We start from the raw sequence: 24,403 nt of genomic DNA, 5'->3' as shown, positions 1-24,403 counted from the left end.
GCGAGGTGGCTTATCCCTGTAATCTTAGAACTTTGGGAGGACGAGGTAGGAGGATCACTTGAGGTCTGGAGTTCAAGACCAGTCTGGACAATACGGTGAAACCCCATCTCTACTAAAAATATAAAAATTAGCCAGGCATGGTGTCGGGCCCCTATATTTCCAGTTACTCTGGAAGCTGAGGCAGGAGAATCGCTTGAACCCGGGAGGCAGAGGTTGCAGTGAGCTAAGATTGTGCCACTGCACTCCAGCCTGGGCAACACAGGGATATCAAGCTGCAACTACATTTACTGGGTCAGAGAGGGAGCTGGTGACAGGCAAAAGCAATTAGAAACAGGAGAAAGACCTCATCCCTACAAAAAACTTAAAAACCATCTGGGCATGTGGTCATGCCACTGCACTACAGCCTGGGCAACGGAGTGAGATCCTGTCTCAAAAACAAAAAAAGTGATCTCACACTTACTGTTTTATTTTTTTGTTTTTTGAGACAGAGTTTTGCTCTTGTTGCCCAGGCTGGAGTGCAATGGCACGATCTCAGCTCACTGCAGCCTCCAGCTCCCGGATTCAAGCGATGCTCCTGCCTCAGCCTCCCAAGTAGCTGGGATTACAGGTGCCCACCACCATGGCTGGATAATTTTTGTATTTTTAGTAGAGACGGGGTTTCACCATGTTGGCCAGTCCTGTATTGAACTCCTGATCTCAGTGATCCACCTGCCTCAGCCTCCCAAAATTCTGGGATTAGGATTACAGGCGTGAGCCATCGAGCCTGGTTACACTTACTGTTGATATGTTCTGAGAACTATAGTAGGACATTTACATGTGCTACTTCACTAATTTATTTATTATTTTCAAAAATATTAATTGAGTGCCCTTAATGTATGTGGAATAAGAAATACATTTGGTCTTTGTCCCAGGTTCCTATGACAGAGTTCCTAAAACTCTTGGAATTTCCTGAGTAATAGTGAAACTGCCTTTGCAAAACTATGACTGAGGCAGTAAAAGAGATCTAATGTAATCGACTCAAACTTGCTTCTACCCTCCAAGAGGTCCTTTTTCATTCCTGGGCATAGGTTAAACTAACTTTGGGAGAAACTCAGTTTATAGTTTAAAACAAAGACAATAACAGCACTTTCCCAAAACAGACCACCTTTTTGCCTAGGGACTAGACTGCCTCTTTGCAGGACTAATATTAGCCACAAGATTAGAAATTATGGTTTAGGAGTCATGCAGCTGGAGGCTGCAAGATTCTGACCCTCCCTAAACTGCTCCTAAGATCAGTGCTTGAGATATTTTGCAGACCCCGCACTTAATGGATCAGCTGGCACCACCCAGATGGACGAACTGGCTCATCTGATCTTGTGGCCCCCACCCGGGAACTGACTCAGTGCAAGAAGACAGCTTGGACTCCGTATGATTTCTTCCCTGACCAATCAGCACTCTTGGCTCACTGGCTTCCCCTCACCCACCAACTTGTCTTTTAAAACTCTGATCCCCGAATGCTCAGAGAGACTGATTTGAGTAATAATAAAACTCTGGTATTCTGCACAGCCAGCTCTGCGTGAATTATTCTTTGTCTATTGCAATTCCCCTGTCTTGATGAATAGGCTCTGTCTAGGCAGCGTGCAAGGTGAACAAACCCCTTGTGTGGTTAGACAAGGAGGGTGTCTCTATCCCTCCCCATATCATACCCTATGCATCTTTTCATCTTGCTGTTCATCTGTATCCTTTATCTATTTTTTCTTTTTTTCTTTTTCTTTTTTTTTTTTTTTTTTTTTTTGAGACAGAGTCTCACTCTGTTGCCCACGCTGGAGTGCAGTGGTGTTATCTTGGTTCACTGCAATCTCTGCCTCCCAAGTTCAAGTGATTCTCCTGCCTCAGCCTCCTGAGTAGCTGGGATTACATATGCGTGCCATCATACCCAACTAATTTTTGTATTTTTAGTAGAGACAGGGTTTTACCATGTTGGCCGGGCTGATCTCAAATTCCTGGCCTCAAGAGATCCACCTGCCTTGATCTCTCAAAGTCTGGGATTACAAGCATGAGCCACTGTACCCAGACCTATATTCTTTATGATATAAACTATTAAACCAAATCCTGGGGAAGGAGGGTTGTGGGAACCCAATTTGTAATCAGCCAACCAGAAACACAAGACAAAACCTGGGACTTAGGACTAGTGCCTGAAGCAGGACAGCCTTTTGGGACTGAACCCTTAACCTGTGGGATCTGACCCAATCTCCAGGTAGACAGTGTCAGAATGGAATTGAATTACAGGACACCCAGTTGGCATCTGCTGGAGAATTGCTTGGTGTGTGGCGGAAAACCCACACATCTCTTCACATAAGTGTTTTGTGTCGGATGTGTAGAGAGAAAAACAGTTTGTTTTTTTTCTTTACAATGTGCTAGCTACTTTGCAAGTGCTAGGGTTATGGTGGTGAAGAAGCTAGACAAATCCCTGCTCTTGGATGGCTTTCAGTCTAAAAGGAGGACATAAAGAACAAAACAGATAACTACAATATCATGTGGTAAAAGTTCTAAGGCACACTATGAGAAGACAGGAAAGATTATGTGTTAGGGGCTGGGCGCAGTGGCTCACACCTGTAATCCCAGCACTCTGGAAGGCTGTGGCAGGCGGATCGCCTTAGGTCAGAAGTTTGAGACCAGCTTGGCCAACATGGCGAAACCCCATCTCTACTAAAAATACAAAAATTAGCTGGGCATGGTGGCGCTCACCTGTAATCCCAGGTACTCTGGAGACTGAGGCAGGATAATCACTTGAACCCAGGAGGTGGAGGTTACAGTGAGCCGAGATCACACCACTGCACTCCAGCCTGGGTGACGAGAGCAAAACTCCGCCTCAAAAGATTGTGTGTTAGTGTGCGAAGGCAACCATAACAAAATAACACAGACTAGGTGGCTTAAAGAACAAAACTTTATTTTCTCACAGTTCTAAAGGTTGAAAGTTGGAGACCAGGTGCTGGCAAGGCTGGTTTCTCCTGAGGTCTTTCTTTTTGCCTTGCAGACAACTGCTTTCTCACTGTCTCCTCACATGGCCTTCTCTGTGAAACCACCTTTGCAAAATTAAGACAGTAAGAGAAATCTGACAACACTGACTTCATCTTGCTTCTGACCTCCAAGCTATCCCTGGTCATTCCTGGGCACAGACCAAGCTCTCTTTGGGAGCAATTTAGTTTAACTTTGAAGCAAGGATGACAATAGTCCCTAAAATGAATCCAATCCCTGTTCAGGGGCTGAAACTGCTTTTGTAAGACTAAGGAAAGGCCACAAGATTAGGATTAAGGGAATGACATGAATTTTGCTAAAATGTAGGTGTAGTTCCTATAATCCCTTACTGCTCAGAGGTACCACCATGTGGTATAAGGTCACAAGACTTATGACTTCCCCAATTGCTCCCATAGATAACATCACTATTGTAGAACCTAAGACTGGTTTTCCGAGATGTTTTCCATACTGACCCCACCTGGACTCATGACTAATGACTCAACTGGTCCTGTGGTCCCACTGGCAGACTCAGCATATAAAGACTATTTTCCACACACCTGTGATTTCATCCCCAACCAATCAGCAGCACCCTTTCCCTAGAACCCCCTACCCCCCACCAAACTGTCCATAAAAACCCTAACCTCTGAGCCTTTGGGGAGACTGATTTGAGTAATACTGTATGTCCTGCATGGCCAGCCTGATGTTGATTAAACTCTTTCTTCACTGCAATAGCATGTTCTCAGTGAACTAGTTTTGTCTTTGCTATGGGCAAGAAGAACTTATAGGGTGATTACATCTGTGCAGACATACCCCTGGTGTCTCCACCAGTTTTTTTTGTTTGTTTGTTATTGTTGTTGAGACAGGATCTTACTATGTCTCCCAGGCTGGAGTGCAGTGGTGTGAGATCACACCACTCTACAACCGCTGCCTCCTGAGTTCAAGCAATTCTCCTGCCTCAGCCTCCTGAGTAGCTAGGATTAGAGGCACCTGCCACCAGGCCTGGCTAATTTTTGTATTTTTAGTAGAGACGGGGTTTCCATGTTGGTCAGGCTGGTCTTGAACTCCTGACCTCAGGTGATCCACTGAAGCGGGAGTGCTGGGATTACAGGATTGAGCCACCTTGCCTAGCCTCTCTACCTCTTCTTACAATTACATCACCTCTATCAGATTAGGACCCCACCCTTATGACCTCACTTAAACTTAAGTATCTCTTTAAAAACCCCATCTCCAAATATAGTCATATTAGTAGTTAGGACTTAAACCTGTGAATTTTGGGCGACCATAATTCAATCCATTAACAGGTTAGGTTTCCAGAAAGAAATCTCATCCAAGGTAAGGTTTGAATTTGCATGGAATTAGCCAGGTAAAGAGTGGGGAATGGTGGGTGTGGTGGCTTATGCCTATAATCCCAGTACTTTGGGAGGCTGAGATGAGAGGATTGCTTGAGGCCAGGAGTCCAAGACCAGCTTGGTCAACATAGTAAGACCCCTGTTTCTAAATTAAAATTAAAATTAAAGGACCAGGCACAGTGGCTCACACTTGTAATCCCAGCACTTTAGGAGACTGAGGAAGGCAGATCACGAGGTCAGGAGTTTGAGACCAGCCTGGCCAACACAGTGAAACCCCGTCTCCACTAAAAATACAAAAATTAGGCCGGGCGCGGTGGCTCAAGCCTGTAATCCCAGCACTTTGGGAGGCCGAGGCGGGTGGATCACGAGGTCAGGAGATCGAGACTATCCTGGCTAACATGGTGAAACCCCGTCTCTACTAAAAATACAAAAAAAAAAAACTAGCCGGGCGTGGTGGCGGGCGCCTGTAGTCTCAGCTACTTGGGAGGCTGAGGCGGCAGAATGGCGTGAACCCGGGAGGCGGAGCTTGCAGTGAGCCGAGATCACACCACTGCACTCCAGCCTGGGAGACACAGCGAGACTCCGTCTCAAAAAAAAAAAAAAAAAAAAAAAAATACAAAAATTAGCTGGGCGTGGTGGCAGGCGCCTGTAATCCCAGTTACTCAGGAAGCTGAGGCAGGAGAATCGTTTGAACCCCGGAGGTGGAGGTTACAGTGAGCTGAAATCGCGCCACTGCACTCCCACCTGGGTGACAGAGCTAGGCTCTATCTCCAAAAAAAAAAAATTAAAATTAAAAAAGAGTGGGGAAAAGGTGCTCACTTCAGCAGCATATATACTAAAAATTGGAATGATACAGAGCAAATTAGCATGGCCCCTGTGCAAGGATGACATGCAAATTTGTGAAACAATTACATTTAAAGATAAAAATAAAGAGTGGAGAAAAGAGTGCTTCAGACTGCAAGTAAAGGCTGGTCAAAAGCCAGAGAACAAGAAAGTATGACACATCAGAAAACCAAAAGTATTTTTTATTTATTTATTTATTTTTCTGAGATGGAGTCTCACTCTGTCACCCAGGCTGGAGTGCAGTGGCACAATCTCAGCTCACTGCAACCTCCACCTCCCGGGTTCAAGTGATTCCCCCACCTCAGCTTCCCCAGTAACTGGGATTACAGGCGCCCACCATCACACCTGGCTAATTTTTGTATTTTTAGTAGAGACAGGGTTTCGCCATGTTGGCCAGACTGGTCCTGAACTCCTGACCTCAGGTGATCTGCCTGCCTCGGCCTCCCAAACTGCTGGGATTACAGGCATGAGCCCCCGCACCTGTCCAAAACCAAAAGTATTTTCTAGATAATTCCAGAGAAGTCAACAGAGAACCTTGGAAGGCCTTGGAAGTCATGATAGAATTAGGGCTTTGACTCAGGGCAATAGGAAGCCAGCGGAACTCTGTAAGCAAGAGACTGATAGAACCATGTCTACATTGATCACTTTGGCTTTAGTGTGGAGAGTGAAGTGAAAAAAAGTAACACTGGAAATAGAATAACAAGTTAGGTTTTTATAATAAAATAGGTAGGATGGGAATAGAGAGAAGTATACAGAATTGAGAAATCTTCAGAACCTAGAATTGGTAGGACTTGCTAGAGGACTGGAAAATAAGAAATAAACTAAGGATGATGCTTAGGTTTCTGAGTTGAGCCAGTGGTTGGGCAGTTAGTGACATGCCCTGAGATAGGAAACAAAAAAGCAGATGGTCAGGGGGAGGGCCGGATGGTAAACTCAGTGTTCAATACAGTACATTGAGTTGTAGATATGTGAGTCATGCAAGTGAAGATATTCACAGCCTTATCAGCTAGCTGTTTTCATCCCTCTTTTAGAAATAAAAAACAACAGGCCAGGCACAATGGCTCACACCTGTAATCTCAGCACTTTGGGAGGCTGAGGGGGGTGGATCACCTGAGGTCAGGAGTTTAAGACCAGCCTGGCCAACATGGTGAAAGCCCATCTCTACTACAAATACAAAAAATTAGCTGGGCTTGGTGGTGGGCACCTGTAATCTCAGCTACTCAGGAAGCTGAGGCAGGAGAATCGCATGAACCCAGGAGGCGGAGGTTGCAGTGAGCCGAAAGTGTGCCATTGCACTCCAGCCTGGGTGACAAGAGTGAAACCCATCTCAATTAAAAAAAAAAAAAAGTAAAAGAAAAAGAAATAAATAAAAAGCAACAACAACTGTCGTTTCGAGACATTAAGCGAAGTAGGCTCCATGCCCAGTTTCATCGGACTCTGAGGGCTATGCTTTTTCAACTACAGTCCACAAGATTTTGCCCAAAACTCCGAGTCAGTTAGAAATATTTGAGAATTTGGAATTTACTGATTTGAGAAGACAATATAGTGCCTATACTCTATATTATAGAACAGGGACTGGGAAAGTATCTCACAGTCAAACACATTGATAAAGCTCTGATGAATCCTGTGAATATTCATAAGTGGGTTAAAGAAGGACCAAAAATAGTCTTGTGACAGTTCAGGATGAGTGTGCCATTAAATGAGTATATAAAAATTTCACCAGCCTGAGCAACATAGTGAGACCCCATCTTTACAAAAAATTTAAAAATTAGCTGGGAATGGTGGTGCATGCCTATAGTACCAGCTACTCGGGAGACTGAGGTCGGGGGGATCACTTGAGCCTGGGAGGTAGAGGCTGCAGTGAGCCATGATTGTGCCACTGCACGCCAGCCTGGAACAGAGCAAGACCCTGTCTCAAAAAAAAAAAAGAAAAAAGAAAAAAAATTCAAATGCAATGGCTCACACCTGTAATCCCAGCACTTTGGGAGGCCAAGGGAGTGATCACTTGAGGTCAGGAGTTTGAGACCAGCCTGGCCAATATGGTGAAACCCCGTCTGAAAATACAAAAGTTAGCTGGACATGGTGGCAAAGCACCTCTAGTCCCAGCTACTCGGGTGGCTAAGCACGAGAATTGCTTGAACCTGGGAAGCAAAGATTGTAGTGAACCCAGATTGCGCCACTGCACTCCAGCTTTGTTCCATCTCAAAAAAATAATAATAAAAAAATAAAATAAACCTTGAGAGCAAGGTTCCATCTCAAAAAAAAAAAAATTAGTTTTCAGGGTATATTGGATTTTGGAATTGTGGATAAATGATAAATGCATACCTTCTAGAATAATGCCGTATGATAGAAGTCAAAAAATAGAGTTTCAAGAAGAAAGTGGTGTTAAATATTACTGAGAGATGAAGGACAAGAATTGAAGAAAAGTCATCAAACTTGGTGATCAAGAGCTTAATAGAGATATCTTCAGAAGCACCTCCTTTAACTGTATAAAGTAATGGGAACAGAAGTCAGCTTTTAAGGGGTTAAAGAGTAAGACAATCTTCATACCCAGTAAAATGGTTAAAATTTAAAAGACAAAGAATACAAAGTATTGACAACCATTTAAAGCAAGTGGCATTTTTATTCACTGCTGGTGGTAGTGCATTTTGAAAAACTGTTTGGCAATCTCTGCTAAAGCCAAACATATGCATAACCCTTGATGCGGCAATTCTAGCCTATATAAGTGCTTAGCAAAATGCATGCACATGAACTCAAGAAAACATGTACAGGAATGTTCACATCAGCTTTGTTTTGGAATAGTGGTGGATATTCATTACATTGTAAATCCAATTAACTACAAACAAAAGGTACCATGCATGAACCACTGACAATTGGTCATGAACCAAGGATTATAATTTATTCAAATCTGTGTGGTAAGGTTCATAAGAAAAGGGGAAGAATGTAAGTCATTAATGAGAATGCACCTATCCTATTAGGCCAGGTGCAGTGGCTCACACCTGTAATCCCAGCACTTTGGGAGGCCAAGGCAGGCAGATCACTTGAAGCCAGGAGTTTGAGACCAGCCTGGCCAACATGGTGAAACCCCTTCTCTACTAAAAATCCAAAAATTAGCCAGGCATGGTGGTGTGCACCTGTAATCCCAGCTACTAGGGAGGCTGAGGCAGGAGAATTGCTTGAACCCGGGAGGCAGAGGTTGCAATGGGCCGAGATCATGCCACTGCACTCCAGCATGGGTGACAGAGCGAGATTCTGTCTCAAAAAAAAAAAAAAAAAAAAAAAGGATTAATCATTTATACATTTACAAGGTAAACATCCTGTTAAAGCCAACCAAGAATATTTGCTCCACGATGATGGAAGAAGTCTCGAGGATTCTGCAAATTATTTCAATATTGTGACCAAAACTTTTCCAATTGGTGATTTCTCTAATTACTTTGCTCCCTTCCCCAAAACACTGAACTGGATTAAAAAAAAAAAAAAAAAAAAAAAAAAAAGAGAGAGAGTGTGATATATATGGCAATCATGCTGGGAAAGTCAGAGCCCTGCAGATTTTAGAACTGGCAAGGGAGAGCTCCGTGTAGAATAACCTGTGTCTAGCCAAAGCTGAAGCCTGGCCAGGCTCCATGTATGTTGTGAAAATTCTTTGGCCACAGTCCTGATGTCCTAACATCTGAGGTTGCATCATTCTTCCCGTACTTGCTTCTGGACTGAATATCAGCAGCGCATGATGAAAACATGTCAGGGTAGAGGTAAAAGGTATTTGTCATATTTTCTTTTTCTTTCTTTCTTTCTCTTCCTTCCTTCCTTCCACAGAAGAGTGGAGAAAATATTTTAAAAGACCACCTCAGAAATACAGAATACAGTGAAAATGAAAGGTAGAAAAATCAATTCATGGTAAAATTCTTATTTTTCCTGTGCTGTTTGGCTTGACCCTTCCCTTTCCTGAAGCCCTCATATGGCTTCCCAGTATGTCAAACAGATATCTTCTGTGCTAATATCGTTTAGGAGGGACGGCAGCAGGCAGCACGGAACAAAGGAGAAACAAAATAGATCAACGGTGGATTCAAGAATCTTGCTAACCGTGGAAAATACTTTTAAAAGGAGGCTGGAAGCACATTTCTCTTAGAAAATTTAATAGCAGAGGCTGGGCACCGTACCTCACACTTGTAATCCCAGCACTTTGGGAGGCCGAGGCAGGCAGATCACTTGAGGTCAGGAGTTTGAGACCAGCCTGGCCAATATGGTGAAACTCCATCTCTTCTTTTTTTTTTTTTTTGAGTCGGAGCCTTGCTCTGTCGCCCAGGCTGGAGTGCGGTGGCGCAATCTCGGCTCACTGCAAGCTCCGCCTCCCGGGTTCCCGCCATTCTCCTGCCTCAGCCTCCCGAGTAGCTGGGACTACAGGTGCCCGCCACCAAGCCCGGCTAATTTCTTTTTGTATTTTTTAGTAGAGACGGGGTTTCACCGTATGAGCCAGGATGGTCTGGTCTGGATCTTCTGACTCCGTGATCCGCCCGCTTTGGCCTCCCAAAGTGTTGGGATTACAGGCGTGAGCCTCGCGCCTGGCCGAAATTCCTTCTCTTCTAAAAATCCAAAAATTAGCCAGGCATGGTGGCAGGTGCCTGTAATCCCAGCTACTCAGGAGGCTGAGGCAGGAGAATCGCTTGAACCCGGGAGGCAGAAGTTGCAATGGGCCGAGATCACGCCATTGCACTCCCGCCTGAGGGACAGAGAGAGGCTCCATCTCAAAAAATAAAAAGAAAAGAAAAGAAAACTTAAGAGCAGTTGCTGAATTTATGCCTTGTGATTTCAATCATTTCTAAGTGTCCTCTCACTGACATTTACTTAAGGCCATCATACTCTACCATCTTCTAATATCTCATGATTTTCTTGATCCCTTCCCAGTATGTGACCACTCTATTTGAAATAAAGTACAGATTGACTAGCATTTTCCATCAAAGAGTTAGAGGAAGAGGTAGAGTTGGAAGTTTGAGGTCTATATAATTGGGGGTAGTGAATATAGTGGGTGGAAACGATTTGATTAGCATGTCTCAGTGTCCTGAAGTGCCTGGAAAGAAAATGTAGGTGAAAGGGATTTCCCTCATGTCCAACCCAGCATAGATCAACAGGTAAGTTTATATATACATATATATATATATATATGTATGTATATGTATATATAATGGAGTCTTGCTCTGTTGCCAGGCTGGAGTGCAGTGGCATGATCTTGGCTCACTGCAACCTCTGCCTCCCAGGTTCAAGCTACTCTCCTGCCTCAGCCTCCTGAGGAGCTGGGACTACAGGCAAGTGCCACCATGCCCAGCTAATTTTTGTATTTTTAGTAGAGACAGGGTTTCACCATGTTTGCCAGGATGGTCTTGATCTCTTGACCTTGTGATCCGCCTACCTTGGCCTCCCAAAGTGCTGGGATTATAGGCGTGAGCCACAGTGCCCAGCCGAAGTTATGTTTTATAGATAGAAAAAAGGCAGCCCTACTGGTGCACCAGAAGCTGAGTGGTCCAAGGACATTAGGATTCTGGAGCACTCGCTTCAGCTTCCTTATTTGAGAAACACTAACCTAGAACAAAGTCAATTGAATCATTGCCTTTCTGCATTTATTTGACTGCCATTTCCCAAGTGTCAGCTTACTGAATTAAAAACCTACCCTGAAATTCTGCTTTCCTTGGACTCTCCTCTGTTGAACTTGGTTGAATAGGATGCCTGACTCCTGCCTAACTTGGCTTTGTTCATCCTGGCTCAGGCTGAAGCAACTGGACAAGTTGGCTCAGAGTCCGAGGAGTTAGAGCCTGCTGACCTCACAGCTACCCTCCCCCTTCTCACATGGCCAGTTCCTGCCCAGTCTAGTTAGTGAATAGTTCTTGGAAAATACCCTGGAGGAGAATAGAGTCACTAACAATAGCAACTCTCTTTTTAGCCTGAACCTCTTAGTACTCGGGACTGTGAACCTAGAAAAACCAAAAATAACATATGTAATTGCAGTGGGTTACCCTAACCATCTATTTCTATTATTACCAACATCCAATCATTCCAGTAGATATTTAGCTGCTTGTCGTGGAAAAATAACTGGGCTTATAGCCAGACAGAGCTAGATTCAAGACCTAGCTCAGCCATTTATTAATTTTATGACATTGGACCAATCCCTAATTTGAGCCCGCTAGAATTGAAAGAGGGAATGTACATGTAAGTGCTTGGAAACGTGCAAAGTATTATATAGTACAAAGTTAAACCATTAGTATTGGGAAATAGGGATAATTTTAAAGTTTCAGGAAACAGAATAATTTAATTGTAGAAAAACCACTTGAATCAGCCTGAAGCAAAACGGAGCTTGCTAGCCAACACCAGTCTTAAAAATAAACAACTAAACTATCCTGTAGTTAGTTTCGGTTTAAAGTTAAAGGCAGTCTTCCCTTTTGTTCATGATGAATTTGGAAATGGGGAGGGACTTATCAGATCCTTTCATATCAGGGAATGACGCAGAAGGAAGGTGGGCCCTTCCTTCTGTACAGGAAAGATGGCCATTGCTTACATGCTGGCTCTGCTGGCAAACCGGTTTTTTTCTCTGAATTTAAGCCCTTGTTTTTGCCACTTAGAATTTTTATTTTATACATAATGAAAGGGGTTGGTTCTTCAGACTTAGGCTTTTTTTTTTTTTTTTTTTTTTGAGACGGAGTCTCGCTCTGTCGCCCAGGCTGGAGTGCAGTGGCCGGATCTCGGCTCACTGCAAGCTCCGCCTCCCGGGTTTGCGCCATTCTCCTGCCTCAGCCTCCCGAGTAGCTGGGACTACAGGCGCCCGCCACCTCGCCCGGCTAGTTTTTTGTTTTTTTTAGTAGAGACGGGGTTTCACCGGGTTAGCCAGGATGGTCTCGATCTCCTGACCTCGTGATCCGCCCGTCTCGGCCTCCCAAAGTGCTGGGATTACAGGCGCATATTTTTATCTTATATCACTCTTGTGCATATATAAAAAGAGAAACAGGCCAGGCACGGTGGCTCATACCTGTAATCCCAGCACATTGGGAGGCCGAGATGGGCAGATTGCTTGAGCTCAGGAGTTCAAGACCAGCCTAGGCAGCATGGCGAAAACCCATCTTTACCAAAAAAGTTACAAAAATTAGCCAGGAGTGATAGCACAAGCCTGTAGTCCCAACTACTTAGAGGCTGAGATGGGAGGATCACTTGAACCCAGGTGGTCACATCATCAGTGAGCCAATGTTGTGCCATAGCATTCCAGCCTGGGTGACACAGTGAGATCCTGTTTTTTTTTTTTTTAAAAAAAAAAGAAAAGATACTCCTCCAAGTCCAGATCCCAATGGTAGCATCCTGCTCTAGTTCTTCTTTAACAGGCTCAGCTTCAAAGATTATCATCTACCTCATTGGTCTCATATCCCGATACAATGATCTCTAGCCTCTGGCTACCCTCTGCTGTCTCCAGAGAGCCCCCAGGTTGCTGCCCTCTCTAGTCTTAGACTCTCTCTACCATGTAGTGGAGCCACTGTTCTTTCTTGTAGTAGCACTGGCTTTGCAGTAGCTTAAGAAAGAGCCTATCCTGCTGGATATCTTACTTACAGAATCTGAACTACTTTGTAGAGCAGCTTCCCAATTCCAATGGTGAAATGTCCTAGAATCTTTTATGGTGGGATGGTGCCTGAAGCTCTTGTGAGTAGAGAAGCTGTGGCTGGTGCCTCCTGGGCTGCTCCTTCCCTTGTTCTTTTTGTAATTTATTTATTTACTTTTTAGAGACAGTGTCTGGCTCTGTCACCCAGGCTGGAGTGCAGTGGCCCAATTATAGCTCACTGCAGCCTTGAACTCCTGGGTTCAAGCAATCCTCTCATCTTGGCCTCCCAAAATGCTGGAATTGCAGGTGTGAGTCACCATGCTTAGCCCTTTTTGTAATTTCTAATGGTCTCATGGCTAACGACTGGCAGGAAGATAATTTTCAGATTTGCTTATCTTCATTTGTCCTACTGCTACCTTCACACATCTTCTGTAATGGAGGATTCTCCAATTTAGAGTTCTATGTTCTGTACCTTCCCCTTGTTTCCTATCTTTCCATCTGAACATCAGCACTGACCTGGGAAACTCTATCATCCCATTCATTTATGCACCCTTTATTCTGTTATTATTATTATTATTTTCAGATCCAGACCTACAGATGCAGCCTTTACTCTATAAGATTGAAAGGAGAGATCTCCCTACTGGCCCTTTTGCTGTTTTCACAACACTCCTGCTAGTGGTCTCTACGACTATAGTCACCACATTCATTCTGCCTTCTGGGGATCCTTGGCAGCCCCTGCCCACATGCTAGACATACTCTCCAAGCATATGCATGAAGCACCTGCACAGGTAATTTAACACCCACTGAGGATGTGCTGGTGGTCCTGCTGTGACCATCCTGGCTCCTCTTCCTCCTGGGCCCTGCTGGCTGCTCCTGACATTGCTGTGCTATCTGTTCTGGGCATGTGGACTTGGTTGCAACCAAGCACCCAGCACTGCCCTGGGGCCTGCTGCTCCCCCTGCTACTCCCAACCCTGCTGTTGTCCCTGTTACTGTCCCTGTGGCAGGCCTTGTAGGTTTTGTGACTACAGTGTTCTTGGGAGGCTTCACTGGGCAGTCTGCAAACATCATATGTGTGGCAGATGCATTGGACTCCTTCTCCTACTGCATAATGGAGGTTCATCTTTATCTCCTGCTCAGCAGAGAAGCTCAGAAAGCAGAAAGTGGGACCAGGACGGTCTGCTCCACTCTCTTCCCATAAATGAGCAAACTAAGGGTTTATAACCCGACAAACTTTTGAAGTCATCAATCCAAGCTTGATGCAGGAATTTGATGCAGGAATCCCTCTCTCTAGCAGGCCTGTCAAATGGTCTGGCTAGTTTTGTTTGAACTATTCCAAAACTAGGGAGGGCACTATTAAGGCGCCTCACATACCTTTATTTTCTACATCTGTGCTAGTATTTCTGTAGAGAAGGTTTCTACAATGGTGATTGCTGAGTCAAGGATATACACATTTTGCATTTTGATACAGGGAACAGATTGTGCCTGGTTGCACACACGTATGTTTTAGTGATTTATAAAAAAAAAAAAAAAAACTCAGAGCATAGCAGTCATGGGAAGACAGATTACAATTCACACAAATGAAAGACTTTCTAATAGTACAAAAATTCAACATCAAATATACAAATGTTAGAATTTTAAAATATATCCTACCACAGACTGGTCTGCCTTGATTTGAATAGTTCAAGGAGAGACTGGATTATCATGATGGCAAAGAGATAATTACAATAATTACAATATTGACTCTGAGATTAGAGCAGCTTATATCCAAGGAATGTCTGAAATTTAGCTTTGTGGCACATTCTGGAGAAGAATCAAGAACCTGTCCAATGTGGCAAATACCTCAATATTGGCCCATTTAGGCTTAGGGCTCTTTGACATGAAATACATTTTCCTGGGGAGCCTTAGAGAGTACCAAAGGTTTTGCAGGACCAGCTTTTAGATGCTCTCTCAAAGCACCCAGGTCCCATTTTTCTGAGTTTCAGAAGTCTTACTGCTTGGCTCTTCTGGTCTCTCGTTTAATAATAGGCATTTCCATTGTGTCTCTAGTTGGGATTGCCTAGGGATTAGTGCAACCCTCCCCTGGTGGTCTCAGAAAATGAATGGCTTTTTCTGATAACTAAAGAAGTCTTCCATGTATCTGAAGGGATACAAAAACGCAAAACAAAGAACACACTGTGGCAAGTTCAGGCATAGCTACCGTTTCCCAAATATCAAGGGAAGAAACCTGGATAGGTTTTATTTGTTTGTTTGTTTGTTTGTTCCAAGGCAGAGTCTTGCTCTGTCACCAGGCAGAAGTTCAGTGGCATGATCTCGGCTCACTGCAACCTCCGCCTGCCAAGTTCAAGCAGTTCTCCTGCCTCAGCCTCCCGAGTAGCTGGGATTACAGGCGCTTGCCACCACACCCAGCTAATATTTTGTATTCTTAGTAGAGATGGGGTTTCACCATGTTGGCCAGGCTGCTCTCGAACTCCTGACCTTGTGATCCACCCACTTCAGCCTCCCAAAGTGCTGGGATTACAGGCGTGAACCACTGTTCCTGGCCAAAACCTGGATAGTTTTAAAATCTTTGTTGGTGCTATGGATTGAATGTGTCCCCCCAAAAGCAAATATTGGAAACTTAATTCCCAATGCAACAGTGTTAATAGGTGGCACCTTTGAGAGGCGATTAGGTCATAAGGGCTCCACCCCTATGAATGGACTTAGGCCAGTTATAAAAGGGCTTGAGGCTGCAAGTTTGATCTCTTGCTTTCTTGCATGCATGCTCTCTTGCCCTTCTACCTTCCCCCATGGGATGCTGTAGTAATGTTTTAGGACCAACAGGTTTGCATGCTGGATGTGCAGTAACAGACTGAGACAGCAGAGTTTGCAGCAGAGAAAGAGTTTAATGATCACAGTGCACAGGACAAACAGATGGGAGGAGGCCCTTAAATTCATCTCCCCGAGGACTTCTGGGCTGGGGTTTTTAAGGGAATCATGGGGGATGAGGGGGCTGGAAAAAGGAAGTCATTAGTTGTGGTAAAAGGAATGAAATAATCAGGACATGGCAACTCCTTTATTTGGTGAGTCAGCTTCTTGTCGGGTCCTTCAGACCAGCTGGTGTCAGTAGTTTCACTGGTATGCAGGACTTGACAGAATATCTCAAAGAGGAAAACTTAATGTTTTATAACGTTCAAGTTGTTATCTATAGAGCAGGGGTCCCCAACCCCCGGGCCACAAACTGGTAATGGTCCATGGCCTGTTAGGAACCAGGCCGTACAGCAGGAGGTGAACAGTAGGCAAGCAAGCATTACCACCTGAGCTCCGCCTCCACCAGATCAGTGGCAGCATTAGATTCTCATAGGAGCATGAACCCTGTTGTGAACTGCACATGATCTAGGTTGCTGAGGGGTCTAGGTTACTGGCTCCTTATCTTACGAGAATCTAATGCCTGATGATTTGAGTTGGGGCAGTTTCATCCCAAAACCACCCCCAACCCTGGTCTGTGGAAAAACTGTCTTCCACTAAACCAGTCTCTGATGTCAAAAAAGTTGGGATCTGCTGCTATAGAGCATTTAAGGGGACCTATAATCTTGTAACAGGGTCTATGTGATTCTGAGGCAATAGGCAGCAAATAACTATGAGGCAGCAGGTTAGGGAGAGCAAGCTGACCTAATAATTCATGCTGAATGTGCTGCAAGCTTGGTTTATTTTTGTTTTTCCCCTTTCCTTCTTCCCTGATTAATTCGTAAAGTTTATAGGCATAGTTTCAGTTAAGAAGGCCCTCGCCAGATGTGAGCCCTTCAACCTTTGACTACCCAGCCTCTAAGACTGTAAGAAATAAATCCCTGTTCTTTATAAATTACCTAGTCTCAGGTATTCTGTTACAGCAGCACAAAATAGACTAAGACCGTAGGTTTATAATATCTTCCCTTAATAGCCTGGCCAAGTCCAGCATGCTCTTCACAGCCTGTGACTGACTGACCAACAGCATGACATCAAATGGCAGAGGATGGCACTGATGGGTGCTATGCCCACCATCGCCATTTGGACATGGTTGTAAAATTCCATCCTTTTTCCCCTTTTGCTGATCCTGATGAAGTGGTTCTCACATGTCAGTGTGTTTGGCATGTACCTGAATATATCATACTTTCCTTCCTTGTTGAGTAGTTGCTGAAGTTGCCCTTAGAGGTATTAAACCCCCTGTGCAGCAGCCTCTGTGGATTGAGTAGTGCAATGACATGAATTCACTACTCACTATTGTTTTTCTTTTTTTTTTTTTTTTTTTTTGACATGGAGTTTTGCTCTTGCTGCCCAGGCTGGAGGCCAATGGCGTGGACTTGGCTCACTGCAACCTTTGCCTCCCGGGTTCAAGTGATTCTCCTGCCTTAGCCTCCCGAGTAGCTGGGATTACACGCATGCGCTACCACGCCCGGCTAATTTTGTATTTTTAGTAGAGCTGGGGGGTTTCATCATGTTGGTCAGGTTGGTCTCGAACTCCCCACCTCAGGTGATCCACCCATCTCAGCCTCCCAAAGTGCTGGGATTACAGACATGAGCCACCGTGCCTGGCCATGATTATTGTTTTTCAAGAAAACTCTGGCTCTGAATTCTATTCTCTTGAGGAGTCTGCAATAGTTTTCTATACTACCTAACAAACTTAGCGGCTTGAGACCACAGACTTGTATTACCTCCATTCCTTGGAATCCATGAGGCCAAGAACCCCAGGTCAGAGAACAAAAGGCTTGCTGCCATCTCGGAAGTGGCCGACCACCATTTTGGGAGCTCTAAGAACAAAGACCCACTGGTAACAATAGGAAGGAGCTAATTTGTATAGCAAATCAAAAGTTCTATCTTGGGCACTGTATTAATTTCCTATGGCTGCTGTAAGAAGTTACTACACATTTAGTGGATTAAAACAACAGAAATTTGGAGGCTAGTAGAGACAGGGTTTCACCATGTTGGCCAGACTGGTTTCAAACTCCTGGCCTCAAGTGATCCACCCTCCTTGGCCTCCCAAAGTACTGGTGTGTCCAGAATTGGTTCCTTCCCGTGGGTTCTTGGTCTCCCTGACTTCAAAGATGAAGCCATGGACCCTCGCGGTGCGTGTTACAGTTCTTAAAGACGGTGTGTCCGGAGTTTGTTCCTTCAGATGTTCGTGGTCTTGCTGACTTTAGGAGTGAAACCACAGACCTTCGCAGTGGTATTACAGCTCTTAAAGGTCGCACATCCAGAGTTGTTTGTTCCTCCTGGTGGGTTGGTGGTCTCACCGACTTCAGGAGTGAAGCTGCAGACCTTCACGGTGAGTGTTACAAATCATAAAGATAGTGTGGCCCCAAAGAATGAGCAGTAGCAAGATGTATGGCAAAGAGCGAAAAGAGCAAAGCTTCCACAGAACCGAAGGGTACCCCAGCGGATTCCTGCTGCTAGCTTGGGTGGCCTGCTTTTATTCCCTTATTTGGCCCCAGCCACATCCTGCTGACTGGTCCATTTTACAGAGAGCTGATTGGCCCGTTTTACAGAGTGCTGATTGGTCCGTTTTACAGAGTACTGATTGGTTCATTTTTACAGAATGCTGATTGCAGTTTACAAATCTTTAGCTAGAGGCAGAGCGCTGATTGGTGCATTTACAATCCTTTCGCTAGACAGAAAAGTTCTCCAAGTCCCCTACATGATTAGCTAGACACAGAGTGCTGATTGGTGTGTTTACAAACCTTTAGCTAGACACAGAGCACAGATTGGTGCATTTACAATCCTTTCGCTAGACAGAAAAGTTCTCCAAGTCCCCACCCAACCGAGAAGCCCAGCCGGCTTCACCTCTTACTGGGATTACAGGTGTGAGCCACTGTGCCCAGCCAACATCTGTTAATAGGGAAACTTTAGATGAATTAAATGTAGAAGAGTTTATTGGAGCAAAGAATGACTCGTGAATCAGGCAGCTCTCAAAATTTCAGAGAGCTCCCCGCAGCAGCAGAGGCAGTGAACTTTTATTGGCTGAATGTGGAAGTAATTACTTGATTGGCTATAGCTAGGCATTTGCCCTATTTGGGTATGGTATAGTGGAGAGTCCCTAGTGAGAGGTTGGTGGGTGGTTTTTGTTTTTGTTTTTTTTTGAGACATAGTCTTGCTCTGTTGCCCAGGCTGGAGTGCAGAGATGCCATGTTGGCTCACTGCAACCTCTGCCTCCCGGGCTCAATCGATTCTCCTGCCTCAGCTTCCTGAGTAGCTGGGATTACAGGTGCGCACCACCAGGCCCAGATAATTTTTGTATTTTTAGTAGAGATGCGGTTTCACCATGTTGGTGAGGCTGGTCTCGAATTCCCGAACTCGTGATCCAGCCACCTCGGCCTCCCAAAATGCTGGGATTACAGGCGTGAGCCATCGTGCTTGGCCGGTTGGTGGTTTCTAACTGGTGAAGTTTTGTCTTGCTCGATTTTTTTTTTTCTTTTGACGGAGTTTTGCTCTTGTTGCACAGGCTGGAGTGCAACGGTGTGATATCGGCCCACTGCAACTTCCGCCTCCTGGGTTTAAGCAATCTCCTGCCTCAGCTTCCCTAGTAGCTGGGATTACAGGCACCCACCACCACGCCCGGCTAATTTTTGTATTTTTAGTAGAGATGGGGTTTCGCCATGTTGGCCAATCTGGTCTTGAACTCCTGACCTTAGGTGATCCACCTTCCTCAGCCTCCCAAAGTGCTGGGATTACAGGCGTGAGCCACAGCGCCCAGTAATTTTGTCTTACTGTTTACATTGAATTGGGTTTTAGTTTGCTTAAGTAGGAGTCCAAGACCCAAGACTCTGGAGCCACCTCAACCTAATAGCCTCCCTATTAATTATTTTCACACATCCAAGTGGATATGTGAGTTAGGCAGGTAGATATACAAGACTGAAACTCAGGAAAGGTCTGAGTCAGGGATGTCCAATCTTTTGACTTCCCTGGGCCACATGGAAAGGTCTTGGGCCACACATAAAATGCACTAATGATAGCTGATGAGCAAAAAACAAAAAAATTATACATACCTCATAATGTTTTAAGTTTACAAATTTGTATTGGGCCACATTCAAAGCTGCCCTGGGTCACATGTGGCCTGTGGGCTGTGGGTTGGACAAGCTTGGTCGAGGTAAAGACGTTAATTTTAATAGGGAGAACATTTAATTTTCTTTTATTTTTTATTTTTTTAATTTTTGAGACAGAGTCTCCCTCTGTTGCCCAGGCTGGAGTGCAATGGTAGGATCTTGATTCACTGCAACTTCTGCCTGCCAGGTTCAAGCAGTTCTCCTGCCTCAGCCTGCCTGAGTAGTTGGGACTACAGGCACGTGCCACCACACCTAATTTTTTTTTTTTTTTTTTTGGATATTTAGTAGAGACACAGTTTCACTATGTTGGCCAGGCTGGTCTCAAACTCCTGATATCAGATGATCTGCCCGCCTTGGCCTCCCAAAGTGCTGGGATTACAGGCGTGAGCCACAGCGCCTGGTCACATTTCATTTTCCGCTGCAGAAAAGAGCAGCAGACCTAGAACTGCTGCTGAGGAGCCAGCAATTAGACATATGGGAGAAGAGGAAGGCAGAGCCAGTGAAGTAAGGAAATCCAAGACATTCCATAGAGGATAAAAATGGGACAATGGTGGAAGGAATCAAAGTGAGATACATAAAAATATGCAATAGGAAGACAATAGGTGATGTAGATAGGATGACTGTATCAATGAAGTTCCTTGAGAATATGAAGGAGGAATGGAATTCAGAGCCCAAGTACAGAAACTGGCCATGGGAAGGAAGGATGCTTGCTCCATTTTAACAAGTAGGAAAAAGAAAAGATGAACATATGAAAGTACTTGTGTACTTATGGAGAAAATGTGGGGATTTGAAGCCAATTACTGCTTTTTTTTTTGGATGAACTTTTGCTTTTGTTGCCCAGGCTGGAGTACAGTGGCCCAATCTCAGCTCATTGCAACCTCCGCCTCCCAGGGGTGATTCTTCTACTTCAGCCTCCCCAGTAGTTGGGATTACAGGTGTGTGCCACCATGCATGGCTAATTTTTTTTTTTTGTATTTTTAGCAGAGATGGGGTTTCACCATGTTGGCCAGGCTGGTCTCGAACTCCTGACTTCAGGTGATCCACCCACCTCGGCCTCCCAAAGTGCTAGGATTACAGGCATGAGCCACCTTGTCTAGACACTTTTTTGTATTTTTTAGTAGAGACAGGGTTTCCCATGTTGGCCAGGCTGGTCTTGCACTCTTGACCTCAGGTGATCCACCTGCCTCAGCCTCCCAAAGTGCTGGCATTACAGGAATGAGCCACCACACCTGGCCCAATTACTGATTTAAAAAAAAAATGAAGCGGGTGTGACAAACCAACATGGCACATGTATACCTAAGTATCAAACCTACACGTTGTGCACATGTACCCTAGAACTTCAAGTATAATTAAAACAAAAAGAAGAAGAAAGAAAAAAAGAAAAAAAATGAAGCATGAAGTAAAATTATTAACTGAGAACAGAGGGGATAGAGTTTATCTAAAAAACGTTAAAAGGAAAACTTAAGACAAATTAAAACAATTTAATTGAGCAAAGAATGATTCTTGAATCAGGCAGACCCCCTGATCCAGAATAAATTCAGAGAGACTGTACTACTGCTGTGTGGTGGGAGAAAATTTATGGACAGAAAAAGGAAAGTGATGTACAGAAAATAGGAAAGAGGTGCAGAAACAGGTGGATTGGTTAAAGTTTGGGTGTTTACCTTGAACACAGTTCGAACGGTTGGCCACCTGTGAATGGTTGAAGTATGGCTGTGGTGATTGGCTGAGACTCAGCTCCTTGTTACAAGAGTGGGTTATAGTTTGTTTACACATCCAGTGAGGTTACAGTTCACTACGGAGAAACCTTAGGCCAAACTTAAAGTATGTAAGAGGCAGCTTTACACTAAACTTAACAAAAGAAAGCCTCAGAGTGGGAAAGTCAACCTAAGAGAGAAACCATTTATTTTGTGGGTAATGCTGAGTACCCATTTGAGGTATGAAATTATAAATAAGGCAAAAAGTAATGTTGAAGGGAAGTAAAGGTAGTGCCAAGGGAGCAGAGGTTTCTTTTAGATGTTGGGCCACAGAAGACCATGGAGGCAGTGCCATTTTGAGCTGGGCCTCAGGTCTGGTGGAGGTAGGGTTAGTACTAACCTACTACCACCGAGGAAACTCGGGGAGAGTGAATGACAGTTTATGGGAGACCTGTATGTCCAGAATTCACCGACTACATCTTCTGATTCTTTCAGTGGAGACCTAAAAACCAGACTCTGAGCAGTAGCATAAGCCAAATGTTATCCTAGACCTGCAGTTTGGCCATATCCCACTGTAAGCATTGACATCACCACCTACCTCTCAGACACAGTTAACTGGCCTGAGGTGTGATGAAAAAAGAGGTGAGAAAAATAAAATCCTGAGGCCCCCAACCAACTGATCAGACTCCCTCTTGGTTAGGACGAATCCTAGGCCCTTAGCCGTGCAGGAACAATGGTGAGCCTCTAGCCCAATCACGAGCGGGCAGTGGGCACCTCACTGGATCAGCAGCACGGTGAACACCCTGCTGGATCTAGAGGGGTGGAAGTCAGCGGCAGGTCTGTCACGGCAGCAAACAGCACTGATGGACAGCGAGCGAAAGCTCAGCTCAAGCTGTAACAAACATGGACCAGAAGTGCAGTTGCAAGATTTCATAGAGTGAAAACAGAGCTCTCATACAATGGGAGGAGACCCAAAGGGGGTTGCCACTCCCTGCTCAAATGCCTGAGTTTATATCCCGATCATTGTCCCTCCACCTGTGCTCTCAGGCGATATATGATTTGACTATTTCTTTATCTCCTGCTTTAGCCTAATTTGTATTTTAGTGAGCCCTCTTTACTACCTGATTGATCAGGTGTGAGCTGAGTTACAAGCCCTGTGTTTAAAGGTGGGTACGGTCACCTTCCCCAGCTAGGCTTAGGAATTCTTAGTTGGCCTAGGAAATCCAGCTAGTCCTATCTCTCACTATCTTGTCCACTTGGTTGTTTACTTTTTTAATTTTTTTATTTTTGGAGACAGAGTCTCTCTGTGCCGCCCAGGCTGGAATGCAGTGGTGTGATTGATTTCAGCTCACTGCAACCTCTGCCTCCTGGGTTCAAGCAATTCTCCTGCCTCAGCCTCCCCAGTAGCTGGAATTACAGGCATGCACCACCACACTCAGCTAAGTTTTAGTGTTTTTAGTAGAAACGAAGTTTCACCGTGTTGGCCAGGGTGGTCTTGAAGTCCTGGCCTCAAGTGATCTGCTGTCCTCGACCTCCCAAAGTGCTGGGATTACATGTGTGAGCCAGTGCACCAGGCCACTTGGTTGTTTAAATACAAGATTTGATTCTTCTATTTTCTGTATGCATTACTTCCAGTCCCTCACCAACTCTGCTCAACTTGATGCCCAAAAATATATCTTGAATATATCTACTTCTCTTCCAAAATTTCTGATACATGGTAGAAACACAATAACTATGTAAAGAGTGGATGCATGACGGAATCTTCCCTACCTCCATTCCAGTCTAAGCTCCCATAATTAGTCAATCAACTAGCTTGTCTTGGTTCTTTTCCCTTAGACCTTCCACAATCTATTCTTCACATTACAGGGACATTAATTTTTTCAAAACTGTAAATTAAAGCAGATTATTCTCTAGCTTAATATCCTTTACTTATTTCCCAATGCACTTTGAGTAAAATTCAAATGTTTCATTGTGCACTACAAGGCCACCTATATTTTGGAAGTTTCCTATCTCTCTGGTATCTTCTTTTGCCTCTCTCTTACATCCTAACAATGCTGTAGCTCTCCCAACCCCACCTCCCTGCCTTTAAAGTTGAGGCATAAGACATTTCCTTTGTCGATAAGTGTCTTTGTTTAACTGGCATTTTAAGGTTTCATCTTAAAGATTACACCCTTAGCCAGGTGCGGTAGCTCATGCCTATAATCCCATCAGTTTGTGAGGTCCAGGAGGGCGGATCATTCGAGCTCACTTGAGCTCAGGAGTTCAAGACCAGCATAGGCAACACGGTGAAACCCCATCTCTACAAAAAATACAAAAATTAACCTGGCCTGGACACTTGTAGTTCCTAGCTACTTAAGAGGCTGAGGTGGGAGGATCGCCTGGGGCAGGGGGCGGGCAGAGGGAGGTCACAGTGAGTGGAGATTGCATCAGCAAGACCCCTTCTCACAAAAAAACACACGCCCTCCCCAGAGGCTTTCCTTTACCACCCAACTCCATCTTGGTTACTGTATCACAGCTCCCTATGTGTTCCCTTTCCAGCATAAATCACAACTATTTGTCAGTGAATTCCATGACAGAAAGACTTAGCTTTGGTTTGGCAGATACTTGTTAAATGAAGCAAGTGTTGTATTTGGCTAGACCAAAATCATTTTCCCTATCAGTTTGTGAGCAACTTGAGGGCAGAGCCCTAAATCATTCAAGCTTGCGGACCTCTGGGGGGTTAGTCCAGTGCATGGTCTAGAATTGCTCAAATCAGCCTTTTGGAAAAATGAATCCTGTACAAGGATAAAGGTGTGGATGGGAGTACAAGTAAGGGTGTAACGATGAGCAGATTTAAGGAAAAGTCAGTCTAAAAGGAAAAGTGAGAAGCCAGTTGCAGAAGACAGCCATTTTAATT

At 44.6% G+C, this 24,403-nt stretch overlaps 1 protein-coding gene and 1 non-coding gene across 2 annotated transcripts in view; both read left to right on the top strand.

Annotated features, from left to right (window-relative positions):
- NRBF2 (nuclear receptor binding factor 2) overlaps nucleotides 1-24,403 on the top strand; it is a 1,206,382-nt gene that overhangs the window by 1,159,931 nt on the left and 22,048 nt on the right. The gene's annotated exons all lie outside the window — the stretch shown is intronic.
- LOC126963549 (U6 spliceosomal RNA) lies at nucleotides 5,158-5,265 on the top strand. Its single transcript, XR_007729163.1, has one exon. It is a non-coding gene; the product is annotated as a U6 spliceosomal RNA (small nuclear RNA).

Source organism: Macaca thibetana, chromosome 9 (assembly GCF_024542745.1).
Source record: "Macaca thibetana thibetana isolate TM-01 chromosome 9, ASM2454274v1, whole genome shotgun sequence".
In the NCBI taxonomy this organism is placed as follows: Eukaryota; Metazoa; Chordata; class Mammalia; order Primates; family Cercopithecidae; genus Macaca; species Macaca thibetana.
The sequence above is the reverse complement of the archived record's forward strand: the minus strand, read 5'-3'. Positions and strand labels throughout refer to the sequence as shown.